The sequence below is a fragment of the Sorex fumeus genome, unplaced genomic scaffold (genome assembly GCF_029834395.1).
Source record: "Sorex fumeus unplaced genomic scaffold, SorFum_2.1 ptg000008l, whole genome shotgun sequence".
Taxonomy (NCBI): domain Eukaryota; kingdom Metazoa; phylum Chordata; class Mammalia; order Eulipotyphla; family Soricidae; genus Sorex; species Sorex fumeus.
Genome location: NW_026606065.1, coordinates 76,630,276 through 76,644,192, shown reverse-complemented (window position 1 = coordinate 76,644,192; position 13,917 = coordinate 76,630,276). Strand labels below are relative to the sequence as shown.

The 13,917-nt window shown below is 40.1% G+C and overlaps 1 protein-coding gene across 2 annotated transcripts in view; it reads left to right on the top strand.

Moving 5' to 3' along the window:
• The window catches only part of ENOX1 (ecto-NOX disulfide-thiol exchanger 1), a 470,609-nt gene that overhangs the window by 131,557 nt on the left and 325,135 nt on the right, over window positions 1–13,917 (top strand). The window contains exon 3 of one of the 2 annotated variants that reach the window (XM_056109825.1): window positions 7,719–7,847. The gene's annotated coding sequence lies outside the window, so the exon portion shown is untranslated. Of the gene's footprint in view, window positions 1–7,715; window positions 7,848–13,917 lie in introns of both variants that reach the window. The other variant, XM_056109824.1, reaches the window with a different exon arrangement.

Here is a 13,917-nt window from a genome sequence, read left to right as displayed (position 1 = left end):
TTTAATAGTGATTCTATTAAAAATAATAATAATAAAAGAACTTTCTGAGGGTGATGAAATTGTTCTTTAACTTAACTGATATGTAGGTTACTTGGGAGTGTCCATTTGACAAAGCCCCCTAAACTGTACACTTAAGATTTGTGTATTTTACTAGGCATGAGGGCTGGAGCGATAGCACAGCGAGTAAGGCATTTACCTTACATGCAGCCAACATGGCTGACCCGAGTTCGATTCCTCCGCCCCTCTCGGAGAGCCCGGCAAGCTTCCGAAAGTATCTCACCCGCACTGCAAAGCCTGGCAAGCTCCCCGTGATGTATTCGATATGCCAAACACAGTAACAAGTCTCACAATGTTATTGGGCCCGCTCGAGCAAATCGATGAACAATGGGAGGACCGTGACTAGGCATGAATTATATCCCAGTTGAAAATGATTAAAACCTTAGTTTTGATATTGTGTGCTGCCCTGTGGATAAATGTTTATCTAACTTTGGGGTTTTGTATTCATAAATATGGGAAGGAATGTGATATCTTTTCAACTTAGCGTGGCTCTGAGCAGTCACTCTTCTTTCCACTCTGTAGGCATGCAAACACAAACCAGTTCCTTCCCTGAATTTGTTAGTGTTCTTACAGAGTGTCCAAAATCTAGTTTCAAAATATTTTTATATTTCACCAATTGTTTTCTCTATCACGCATTCCTTTATATACTTCTCCTATTAGCTTTATTTTTCCTTCCACGTAGTCAGCTAGTTCCTTTGTGTTTTCACAGCTCTGCCCTCTGTTTTTCTCTAATTCTAAACACTGATATCAGATTTATCTTGAAAAAGTCACTCCTTTACTTGAAGTTCATGTAACACAACAGCACTTCTAATAGTTTTAAGCCAGTATGCAAAATTTCACATTTGTAAACTTAGAATTCCTTTCTAGTTTCATTCTTTGACTCTATAAAATGTCCATTCCAGTCCCAAATGTTTTGCAATTTACCTCATTTTTGCTCCCTTGCTCACTATTGAGGAAATAGATATGTCCTTTCACAGCTTATTTGTATATTTTTTCAAAGGTATCAAATTATATAGAATACAAAATATATTGGAAATTTCTCCATTGTGAGGGTATTTTGTTTTGTGTGTGTCTATATTTTTGTTGTTATATGAAGACTGAGACACTGCTTTTGAGACTTTACTCCTTATTCATTGATTTAGCAAATACAAGAAATGGCACTGACAGCTGGAGTTTTGGTTGCAGGCATGATCAACATGTCCCCTTCTTGATAGAGATCAAATGAATGATGGTGTGATTTGTTATTAGGTAGGCATTTAAAAAGTAATTACAGATATATCTGATAATGGCCTTAGAGAGGAAGCAAAATTCAGTCACTTTACTCATGTGTTGCTGGCCAACAAGTTACCCTGAAACTTAGCAGATTCCCCAGATAAACAGAACCAAGAGGATCCATGAGTAGCATATGTATATATGGTATATATTTGATATATATCATATGTCATATATAGTATATATGTAATTTTGTATATATGCATGTATGCATGTACAGATACTATATGTATGTGCATATATGTGGTGCATCTTCATATAGACATACATTTCTACGTACATCTATATATCTTACCTGAGAGAGAGAGAGAGAGTGAAAGATTTTAAGGAGTTAATGTGTACAGTTGTGGTGGCCAGCAAGTGTGAAATCTGCAGAGCGGGCCAGCAGGGCAGAGCTGTGTTTGCACTGGAGTCAGCTGGCAGAATTCCCTCTTTCTTGGGAGACCTGAGGTTTTTTTTTCTTTTCAAGGCTTTCAGCTGATTAGATGAGCTCACCACCATTAGGAGGGGTAATCTGCAATACTCAGCATCTAATGGTTTAGAGTTAATGTCATCTGGGCCAGGGATTTGGCTCTAAGACTACAGCACATGCTTTTCATTCAGAGGCCCAGACTTCGGTCTTGCACTACTTGGTCCCCTGAGCAGTGCTCAGAGTCCCCAAAAGAGGGAAAACTGTCACCTAAAAATATGCCTTCATGGCAACATCTAGACAATAGATTAAGAGTGAAAATATATAATATGGTTCAAACATCTAAATTAAATATATATTTATTTTGAATCTAAAATGTTATATTTTAATATACATAGTTTTTAGATTTAAACACTGTCACTGTCACTGTTCTCCCATTGTTCATCGATCTGCTTGATGAACAGTGCTATCACTGCAGCCCTTAAATTTATTATATTTATGTTTATATATATTTAAGTACACACTATCTTTATGACAATACTGTTTAAATATATGTATTTTAAATTTATGGGCTGGAGTGATAGAATAATGGTAGGGCATTTGCCTTGTACGCAGCCGAACTAGCCAACCCAGGTTCGATTCCTCTGCCCCTCTCAGAATGCCCAGCAAGCTAGTGAGAATATCTCACCTGCACAGCAAAGCCTGGCAAGCTACCCATGACATATTTGATATGCATCAAATAACAGCAGTAACAACAAGTCTCACAATGAAGATGTTACTGGGCCCACTTGAGCAAATCAATGAACCAATGGGAGGACAGTGCTACAGTGCTAGTATCTGTCACTGTCACTGTCACTGTCCTCCCATTGGTTCATTGATTTGCTCGAGCGGGCCCAGTAACATCTCCATTGTGACAATTGTTACTGTGTTTGGCATATCGAATACCTCACAGGTAGCTTTCGAGGCTTTGCTGTGCTGGCGAGATACTCTCAGTAGCTTGCCGGGCTCTCCGAGAGGGGTGGAAGAATCAAACTCGGGTCGGCCATGTTGGCTGCTTGCAAGGCAAATGCCCTACCCGCTGTGTTATCGCTCCAGCCCACATATGTGTGTGTGTGTGTGTGTGTGTGTGTGTGTGTGTGTGTGTATTTTTTTTTTAAATGTATCAGTTTAGCTTGGGTACCAAATGTCTGGGTACCAGGGTGTAGCCAAGCTGATACATGCTACATTAGAAGAAGGAAACTGGCATAGCTCTGGGGTAGCTCAGAATTACTTATTGGGCTTCTGTTCAGGATTCATCACCTCTGCTCTCTTCAGACAGGCCCCTTGACCGGGTGCTCTCAGTAGTAGTCTTTCTAGGACTCACGGGTTGATGAACCCAGAACTCTAGTTTCTTGTTGCCAGTTGGCTGTTCCTCAGTTCCTTGCCAAAGGGGCCATTCTAGAGGACAGTCCCCTTATGGCAGCTGACATCAGAAGAAAAGAGGGCTGTCACTTCCCCTTGTTTTCGCCGTATTTTTTCACCAGTCACTAGGTCTTGCCCACATCCATGGTGTGAATTGACTTCCGGGCCAGTCCTCTCTCATTGATAATATGCTCGAGAAGGGTGGCCCTGAGGGTGCCAGGCAGGGCGAGCTGGGAAACATGGAGGAGAGTTGCCAGCAGTTCTTACAGGCTGACACCCACCTGACTCATCCTGAGGAGCATGGGACCCACGACCCATGGGGATACCGCTTTGAGATTCATTGTCATCTCATATGTAGACCATTTGTATTTTACCCCAGGGTAAATATCGTCTTTTTAAGGTTATCGTCTTTTTGGGTCAGATATCGTCTTTTTAAGGTTAGCGATGGTGGGAACAAATATTTCTAATGAAGCACATAGGTCTGATCACTGATAAAATAGGGAGTCCTTATAGGTTCTGTTGCCTTTGTTCAAATTCTTGTCACTGCCCTGCCCAATGAGATGCATTGCAGTTTATTCTGTTTTCAGAATAAACTGTTAAGAAAGGAGCATCAGGGGATGGAGCGACAGCACAATGGGCAGGGTGTTTGCCTTGACGAGGCCAACCCAGGCTTAATTCCCAGCATCCCATATGGTCCCCGAGCACCACCAGGAGTAATTCTTGAGTGCAGAGCCAGGAGTAACCCCTGAGCACCACTGGGTGTGACCGAAAAAGCAAAAAAAAAAAAAAAAAAAAAAAGCAAAGGAAAACGAAAGGAGCACCAACATGAAGTGTAGAGTATGAGGTCATGATAGTATTTCATAACTTTCGGGAAGGGGCAAAGAAGCATGAGGAGGGCACCCTGACACACCAGCCTTAAACAGTTTCATGCTCTTTAAACGGACTCCCCAGGACCGGTGCGGGGACTGTAGACCCTGTGAGCTTTGCACTCCTCTGTCCGGCCAGAGCTGTGCAAGTCTGGCAAGGACAAAGTAGCATGGTTCTATAAGCCCTTGAAAAAGAGAGTGATTCAGAGGGACTCTTTTAAATTCATAAGGGATGAGATGCCTGCCAAGCTTCTTTTGAATTGAATGAAGGCCAGAACATGGGGAAAATAGGAATGTTCATTAGCGCGATAAGAAAACATTTCTAAATGACTGATCGACAATCAAACCGAGTCTTTGTTTTCACTGCTTTTAGAGACTTGTGGCCACAATCATGAGTCTCTCATTTTGTGGTTCTGAGCCTGCCACAATAGAGTACATCTTCTCTTTGTGCTTTCCAAAGGGAAGAGGGGCTGGCTCCCTACACAGTGACAGGCCTGTATTCTGGCACAATCCCCTGGAAAGGTCACAGGAGAGGTTTGTGTCTCGAACTCAGTGATTTAAATATGGGGCTAAGTTTAAAAATGTTATTTCTGGAGCTTGCCAAGTCCCTTTAAAAACCAAGGTGTCGTTTAGGATTAGAGTTGAGTAGCACAGAATCCCATGGGATAGTGTATCTTTTTTTCCTGAGAAGGCCTAGGTTTTCTTTGTATCATTCTCTTGGCTATGTTGTTAGGGAAGATACCTACTTTCATAATACATCTTGGAAAATAATGTCTCATTTCATGGACCTATTTGTTCTTCTTGGTGAAGGAGCTAGTTTTCTAGTTTACTTATCAGCAGAGGATTTCTACTGAAGCCGAATCATTTGTGAATTTTTAGTTATGGTTGATTTTATTTTTTGTTTGATTTTTAGGCCACACCTGGCTGTTCTCTGGGCTTATTCCTGACTCTGTGCTCAGGGAACACTCGTGGCAGGATCTGAGGGATCAAACTCAGGCCTTCAAGGCTAGCACCCTACCTACTGCATTATCTCTCCAGCTCCGTTTAACATTTGAGTTTTAAATGCAACTTCCTCATTGATATCATTGATACTCTTTATTCTTCTCATCTCAAACAGCTTGTCTAAGGTTGTTGAGCCTCGCTGATGTCATTGTTGTCTTTTGTTGTCTTCCATACAGCTGCAGCTACTGCATTTATTACACCTGCTTCAGATTCCTCATCTTTCTTTCTTTCATCTTCCCTCCTTCCTCTTCCTCTCCCTCTCTCACTACCTGATGACTTCTGTCATGTATTTCTTGTGCTGAGCATCTTACACAGGCTTTCTTACTTAACCCTGCCCACAACTGTGAGGGAAATATCATTTCAGCATTTTGCAGATGATGACACTGAGGTTAAAGAACTAAAGGACTTTACCTCCAGTCTTAGAGATGCTAAATATTGAAGCAGGAATGCCTCCAGGCAGTCTGGTACCCGACTCCATTCTTTAAAACACTCATTATTGCCAGTTATTTTTTATTTTTGTATTCTAGCTGTATTCCTCTATTAGGCAGTAGGATGCTTGAGGGGAAGACCATTTTACTTGTTTTAGTATTCCTGAAATTTTCACACTTCTCAATTGGCTCCCTAACTATGTAATACGTAGTGGCTGAGTGAAAATTCCCACTGGGTGTTTTTGAAAATGGCATCTTCAGGTTTCAGCTTATAACCTGAAATTTTGCTTTTAAGTTGAATGAAGGAAGCAGAATGGTCTATTTCTGGTTTTAAGATGCGTTTCTATTTATTTGGATTCCTGCCTTTTCAGTTAGATTCTATGGTCCAAAATCTCTCTGCTCCTCTTTCTTCCTTTTTTTCCTTCTCCTCCTATCTCCCTCCCTCATATTCCCTTTAAAGCCCCTCTCCCTTTCATGCAGGCGACCTACTCCATGCTCTTTCCCCCATTCATCTTTGTGTCCTCCATACCCCTCCCCACGCCATCATCCCAAACTCCTATTGTGCAGAACATGTAAAACATTATCAATCACTTCTCCCCATGTCTCTGTTTAGAAATTAAATTTTTGTTGCCGAAGGAAATGAAAATTTAAATCACATGTGACCCTCCCACCTCATCATTCTCTAGACTTTCTAAGAAGCTCCCCAGGTGAGAGGATTCTCAAAAGACTGAAGTTCCTGGCATTCAAAGCTGGGACTTTGAGGGGGAATATGGAGGTGTTTAGAGGGTGGGCAGTGACCACAACAGATATGGAAAGTAAGAGGGGAGGTAAGAGGGGAGATGTGTGTTTGTGGGAACAGGGAGCCACCAGAAACTTGTAGCTTCTTGAGTGGACTAAGACAGTTCTAGGAGGAGGCCTGCTGAGCCTTCCTCTGCCCCTTGTGGCTGTTCCTGACACATCGCCCTGAGGCGAGAGAATGGTGTCTCCCTGGGGAATCCATTGAACTTTGGAATTCAAACTCAAGTGCATCTCAAAGAGCATTTATTGGGAAGCATTCTCCTTCCCAGGAGAGTGAGAGGGATTGCACAGGACCCGTGGGCTGTGTGGAGAGACAGAGGGAAGACATGAAGTCTCTGCTGCTCCAGATAACCCAGTACACAAACCCATACTCTGACACAGGAGTTGCTATGTATCTAGTCACATTCTGCTTCTGCTCAAAAACGAAGCACAGCACCCAAAAGGAGAGAGAGAGAACACAAGGGAATGCCCTGCCACAGAGGCAGGGTGGGATGGGGGATGGGGGTGGGAGGGATACTGGGATCCCTGGTGGTGGAAAATGGGCACTGGTGGAGGGATGGGTACTTGATCATTGTATAATTGAAACCCAAGCACAGGAATTTGTAAGTCTACAACTGTACCTCAGGTGTTTCACTAATAAAAGTTTTAAAAAAAAGATGTGAGGAACGTGCATTGTTGACATGTTACAACTGTGTGTATTTGTGTGGGTCTAGCTCACAAGGTTTGAGCTAAAGCTATTAGAAAAGAAGATTGAACCCCGTGAGGTGGACATCAGTTAACTACATAATCCCTCATCTCCACATCCATTACGTTTGTGAAATAATTTCCTAAACCACAAGTCACAGAGTGGAAAGTAGAAAAGCGCCAGCCCTGGGCCCTTTGGGTTTCCGTAGACTCAGGGTTTAAGCCTAGCTTCTCGGCTCTGCAGGGGAGCCATCACTCTGTCATCACAGGCTCACGTTTGTGGGAAAGAATGTAAGTGCACAAAGTCCTGAGCACTGGGCTTGCTGCATGCCGCTGACTCAGCACCACTACCCTCTGCACAGGCCTTTGGTCCTAGCTTCCACAGATCGGGGGAAAGCACAGGTCAGTTACTTATGAAACAGCCGTGGCTTTTGGAAGTCTCTAAATCTCTGCTAAAAAGATGCTTTTCCGCTCTGCCATTTCTGAATCTAAGAAGATGGTAGGTGGGGGGGGGGGGGGGGAATATATATATATATAAACTAATGCCATTGATTTATTAATTTCTTCTTGCTGAGTCTGTATCAATGACTGCTCTCAAGTGTCTTGGTGCAAGAACCCAAGGCCTCACGCTTGCCAGACGTGTGTTCTACCACTTAAGCCACTGACCCTGCCCCACACAGGCCCCTTATTTCAATGGTAGAAATTGGTGCTGATGCAGCCCTTTCTGACCATAGCGGCAGGAATGGCAGTGTAGTACTTTGGCCACATCCTAATGATACTTTTTTTCTTTGCTTTCAGAAGCACCTGGCGTGTCCATTCCACCTTCTCTTCTACAGGACTTTCTCTGTGATCTGCTTCCATTGAGACAACTTTTGTGAATAAAAGTCCCCAAAGAACACACTTGTCTTCTGGTCTATTGGAGGTCCTAAGGTTTGTGCAGATTTTTCCATTACTTTTCTTAAGTTATCATTAATTTTGAGAGACCCCTAAAAATTCATGATGGTCACACTCAGTTCTAATAAGAGCTCTGGGAATAGATTATACATTGATTGTAATGCCTTGATTTCATTGGAAGGTGACTAGAAATGAAAAGAAACTTGATATGCTATTTCTCATCCATGATATGGGTACTCAGTGGGATGGTATAAAGATATTAGAAATAAAATAACACATTGACCTTCGACATTTTTATTTTTGTGTTCACTAATTCCAATAGGATAGATTCAGTAAATTCTATTACTGAGTGTCTACATGTACATCATACTTTTGCTAGTGCTTTCAATTTTTGAAGATGATGGACATAATGCCTCAGTAGCAAGAGTGTATTTAGTTATGTCACTGGGTATTTGTTTTCTGATTTTTAATGATAGAACAGAAATCCTTTTTTGTTGTTTTTAATGTATGTATATAAACAGCTTGAAAAATCACCAAACACTCTTGCTTGTTCAAAGAGGAGGCTTGAAAGCAGAAAAAGGATTTTATTTTAGAAGTATGTGTTTTGTTGTCAAAAGAGTACTGAGTGAAATGCTTTTATTCTGAAGGTTCATTTGCCAAAGACCTACCCAGTGGCTTAATTCAGCCCTTGTATCTTCCATCAGTAGAAAAATAAAAGGAAGTAAGGATATGGCCTGGTACACTGCCTTTTCCCTAGAATGACACATCTTTTTCCATGGGCACTTATTTCATTTGGTTGGACTTTTATCCTGTCCACTGTGACAAATGTTTTCTCACCTACTAGCCCTTTCCTGTGAGGTTGTTGTTGTTTTTTATTTCTTTTATTTCCACTGAGAAATCAAAGTAGATTTTACTGCAGTGCTGGGCTGCATTCCAGTTTTCCCAGTGCACCCTTCATTGTTTGTCCTCATGAATGATTCACTTGGATCTGGGGACATGTGCTCTATTTTGAAGCAGAGGATGGTTGGAAATGTGAGTTTCCATCTTGAACTCTCCAGCCTGCCAGTTATATAAGATACTGTAGCGTGCTTGAAACTGAGCAGGAGTAGCAGGAGAAACAGAAGTGCTGGAAAAGACTTGAGATGTTCTAGAAATGTTTCTCGGTTGGATAGAAGCTAAACCGCTATTGTGAATAACCCATTGCGAATCTGTATGCAACCTTTGTAACTAGCTATCCTTTGTCCCTTTCAACGTGATAACCAGACGCATAGTGCCTTTACATTTACCCACAGAGAAAGACCTGGATACCCTGACTGTAGGCCCCGCCCATAGATCTGAAAATATTGATGTTGGCAGAATTGAATGAAAGGGAGAACTGACCTTAGATCCCAGCCTTTGACTCTGGGTGCCACTGTCTTGCCATTGTGTCTCACTGCTATTCTAGCCTTCCATGTTTCTTTTAGTTATTAAGGAAATAAAAAATGTCTTTAACTGTCATACTTGAACATGCTTTTGGAGAACCAGAATTTATGATGCATGTTTAAGAGGGAGATTGCTTTTTTTTTTTTTTTTGGAAGGGGAACATATGGCAGAATCGAGCTTGGAAATGGAAATGGAAATTACAGGGCCAAGGTATAGGTCTCAGTTCAGGTACTGAAGAGATGAAAGATCTTATGAAATACTGAGGAAAGGGTAACTAACAAAGCATTATTTTTCCGTTTATTTCCATCCTGGACCTTTGTGTCAATGTTCTTTTTCGTCCATGTCACAGATTTTTGTCAAAAGTAGAAAGATCCTTTTTGTAGGAAGCTCAAGGCCCTTTGTTTTAGCTGACAGTCTTTCTCCTGTGAACCCCAATAGTCTTTCTCTCATAACCCTATTATCATTCATCATGATTTTTGTTTTCTTGCTCTTACTTTTTGGCAGTTTGTTCTTCATTCTTCAAGTATACAAAAAAATAAAAGAAAGAGGAAGAAAAAATGATGAAGACTTACTGTTCTCCACATCTTTTCAAGGTGTTTAGTGAAATTATAAATGGAAAAAATAGGAATAGTTGGTACTGGAGAAATTGTCCCCACAAAAGTTAAGGTTCTGATTTTTTAAAATATAGCACCCTTCCATGGAAAGACAACTTCTCTACTATTTCACTTAGATTTGAAATAAGAAATGATTCAATTTCGTAGTACAGAGGGTACTTAACTGGCAGGATTGAGGAGCTCATGTTTAATATTCAGTTTTAAACAGCAGCGTTACTCTAATAAGTGTTAAAGTGAATTATGCTTAGTACCATTCTTAAAATACAGATTAAGTTTAGGATTGTAAAGAAAACTTACCTGAAGAACTTTTCTTCACTTTGTAGTAAAATTGGGAATCCTCCATGGTAATGTTACTCACCTAGAAAAGAGGCTGTATTTCTGGAGAGAGAAATACCATCCTGGCCTCCCCTTATCTTGCTGAGCACTTCATTATTTAAAGCCTTATGACTGAGTTCCTGAGGCAGATTTCTGACACCTGGTGATTTTCCTGCTCTGCCTTCCTTTGTGCACAGGACACCACGTTATATTTGACTTCTTGGGGTTTCTCATTTCCTGAAATGCACCGTTCACTCTATAAACATGGAAGGATAAATATTAGCTTTATGAGAACACGTTTCTGTATGAGTTGAAAAATAGCATATAATAAAAAACACAGGGATATAATATTGAAAATTATAGGTCAATATGCCTTCTTATTGTGGGTATATATCTAATCCTCTGTGTGGAGACTACGTTTTCAGGGGGGGAAAGTGAGCCACATAATATCACTCATGTCTGTGATCAATTTTCACCCCTCATTTTAACACTATGTTGTGCGTGACACCAGGCTCACTAGTATAAGGCTTGAGGTTTAGTTATTACTCTGGTTTTTAAATAAAACCCTTTGGCTCCTTGCCATTAATTCTAAGAATTACACGTGATCCAAATTTGCTAAAATGTATGTGAGTCTCTTTTCTGCCAGCATCCCTCTAGCACTCTATGAATTTGATGGAAATATATTAGAAAATGTTTAGTGGTAATTTTAAAAGAGAAGAAAAACTTCATGAGTTGTTTTATTTTTTATTCAGTCAGCTGTGATCTTTCCCAGCTAATCAGTGCTTTAAATTAGCAAAACATTATTCCCAACTCTAGACTTTTGTTACACATTTTTAGCAGTAATAAAAAATGTGATATCTACTAATGGTGTTCCTTAATATCCAGCACAGAAAAAGCAGAATAACCTTTTAAAATAAGCTTTGGATTTAAATATTCTTTCAAAACTAGAAAATTCAATATAATTTTGTTCACATCTTTCATTTCTAACTGGAAATCACTATCAATTTGCCAGATGTGCCACTGACTTAGATTAAGGTCAGTCTTTACTTTTATATCACCTCGCCATTACTTCACAACCTAAAGCTGGAAAATAATCGTTTTGCACACTCTTAGCTCAAAAGCAAGAAAATTGGACTTATTGCAAGAGCACCATTTAATTACCTGTTTCTTACTATTTATCTTATAAAAAGATGGGAAATTTAAAATGTAAATTTTTACTATGAGGTAAATTAATCCTAAAAAAACTTACATATCTACCCCCATGTTTCAAAAATTGATGCTATAATATTTTCTTTGGATCTTAATTTCTTTTTTTTAACTTTTTTATTAGTGAAACACCATGAGGTACAGTTATAGACTTCATAAATTTTGTGCTTGGGTTTCAGTTATCCAGTGATCAAGTACCCATCCCTCCACCAGTGCCCATCCTCCACCACCACGCGTCCCAGCATACCTCCCACTCCCCCTCCCCCCATCCCACCCTTCCTCTGTGGCAGGGCATTCCCCCTTGTTCTGTCTCTCTTCCTTTGGATACTGTGTTTTGCAAGAGAGGCATTGAGTGGAAATCATGTTTGGTCTATAAGTCTACTTTCAGCATGCTTCTCCCACCCTGGGAGGATCCTCACAACACCCTTTATTTGGTGCTCTCTTCTCTATCTGAGCTTCCTTTTCCCCTAGCAATTGTGGCTGGCCTCCAAGTCATGGAGCAAAATTCCTGGTACTAATCTCATACATTCCTGGGTGTTAGTCTTCCATTTTGTTCCTTTATGTTCCCCAGATGAATGCAAACTTTCTGTGTCTATCCCGCTCTTTCCGACTCATTTTGCTTAACATAAGGGTCTAAATTTCTTAAAGCTAAAAATAATCACTATTATTTCTACTCATTTCCTTTCTCTGGAGATAATACAACTAGAATGACTGTTCTGTATGTTTTTGTATTTTTAAGTTCACATTGATGATGTGATACTGAATGTATTCATTTGCTATTTGTTTTTCCTCAGCATTATACGTTTTTAGAGTTATCTTTTGATACATAGACATGTGACTCATTCATACTGGTTGGTTGTTGTATAGTTTTCCACAACTAAAGCATGTCCTCCTTCTCATAATAGAGCATTTACCAAGTTCTTGTTTACTCTGCAGAGCTGTCTTACTGCACCCATCTCATCACTCAGCAGTCAACTTGAGTTCACCATGTGAAACTGCTGTATCCTACATAGAATAGAATAGGAACTTGGAAAATACGAGGTCTTGAAATTTTGCTGTACTAGTTAGTGCTTTGTAGTCTTTTCTGGTCAATAAATTTTTGAGTTATTTCTGTTGTTGTTGTTGTTGTTCATGTTGTTATTGTTGTTACTGTAAGCTTTACCTGTGTTCTTTTCTACCCTGGTTTTCTATAAGCAGTTTCTAAGGTAAACTTAACAACTCCATCTCAATTGAATCTTATTGTGTCTACACAGAGAAAAGAGAAAGGTAGTAGGGAAAATACAAAGGAGGTAACAAGAGAAAGAAAATTGCTTTGTCTTTAGTTTCTGTGGTTCCATTGGCATCCATGAGAGTTTTTTCATAGCACATTTGTGTATTCTGGACTCCATCCTTCATAATCAGATGGCTAGGGAGGCCTTTGCTCTTCAATTAGCCCAAGCAATGTGCTTTTCCACACACTTGGGCCGAGCCTCACATATGGGTGAACATATTCCTGGACACATCATAAGACACTCCCTACCCATTTTCCATAATTACCACACCATATTTGATGGGGTTCAGACAGTAGTCAACAAATCATAGAGGGAAATATATATGTATATATATATATATGTATATATGTGTGTATGTATTCATATGTAATATTTATATGCCTCTTGGAGAGCCCTACAAGCTACCGAAAGTATCCCACCCACACAGCAGAGCCTGGCAAGATACCCATGGCATATTCAATATGCCAAAAACAGTAATAATAATGAGTCTCATTCCCTTGACCCTGAAAGAGCCTCCAATATGGCAGTGTTTGGAGAGACGAGTAAGGAGAAGCTGCTAAAATCTCAGGGCTGAGACAAATGCAGACGTTACTGGTACCCATTCGAGTAAATCAATGAGCAGTGGGATGCCAGTGACAGTGACAATGTGCTTTCCTATCTCAGTTTCATACAAACTTTAGAAAAAGATACATTTTTCAAAATTAAAAAAAAATTGGATCATACTCAGTGGTCCTCAGGGCTTACTCTTGGCTTTGAAATTACTTACCCTTAGAGATCACTCCTGGCAAGCTTAGGGAAACATTTGGGATGCAGGGGATTAAACCCAGGTTTGCCTTGTGCAAGGAAAACATCCTACCCGCGTTACTATCACCCCCAGCCACAAGATAAATTTTTAAATGTGTGTGAAAGTTGTAGGATATTGGTAAATCTAACTCTTAAATGTTTGTGTAGCATTTGTTCTCATCAAACTGTGGAAGTTATCAAAAATTCTCAAATGCATATTTATTTGTATTTTGTGTTAGTCTCCAGAGTTTGTTTCTTGAGTGGTTTTCTCTTTCCTACCAATTTTTTGAATAAATTAAGTAATAAGTATATCCAGACATTTCACTACTAGATATTTGTAGAGGTTACATAGTCAAATCTATGTTTGCAATCCTAGGTGCTATTTCCCACAATAGACAATATCCTCTACACACCCAGAACTGGGTGTTGCAAAGATCCAGGTGGTTGGTGGTATCCTCAAGTTCAATTTGGGAACGCTTTCTGTTTGCTCACTTA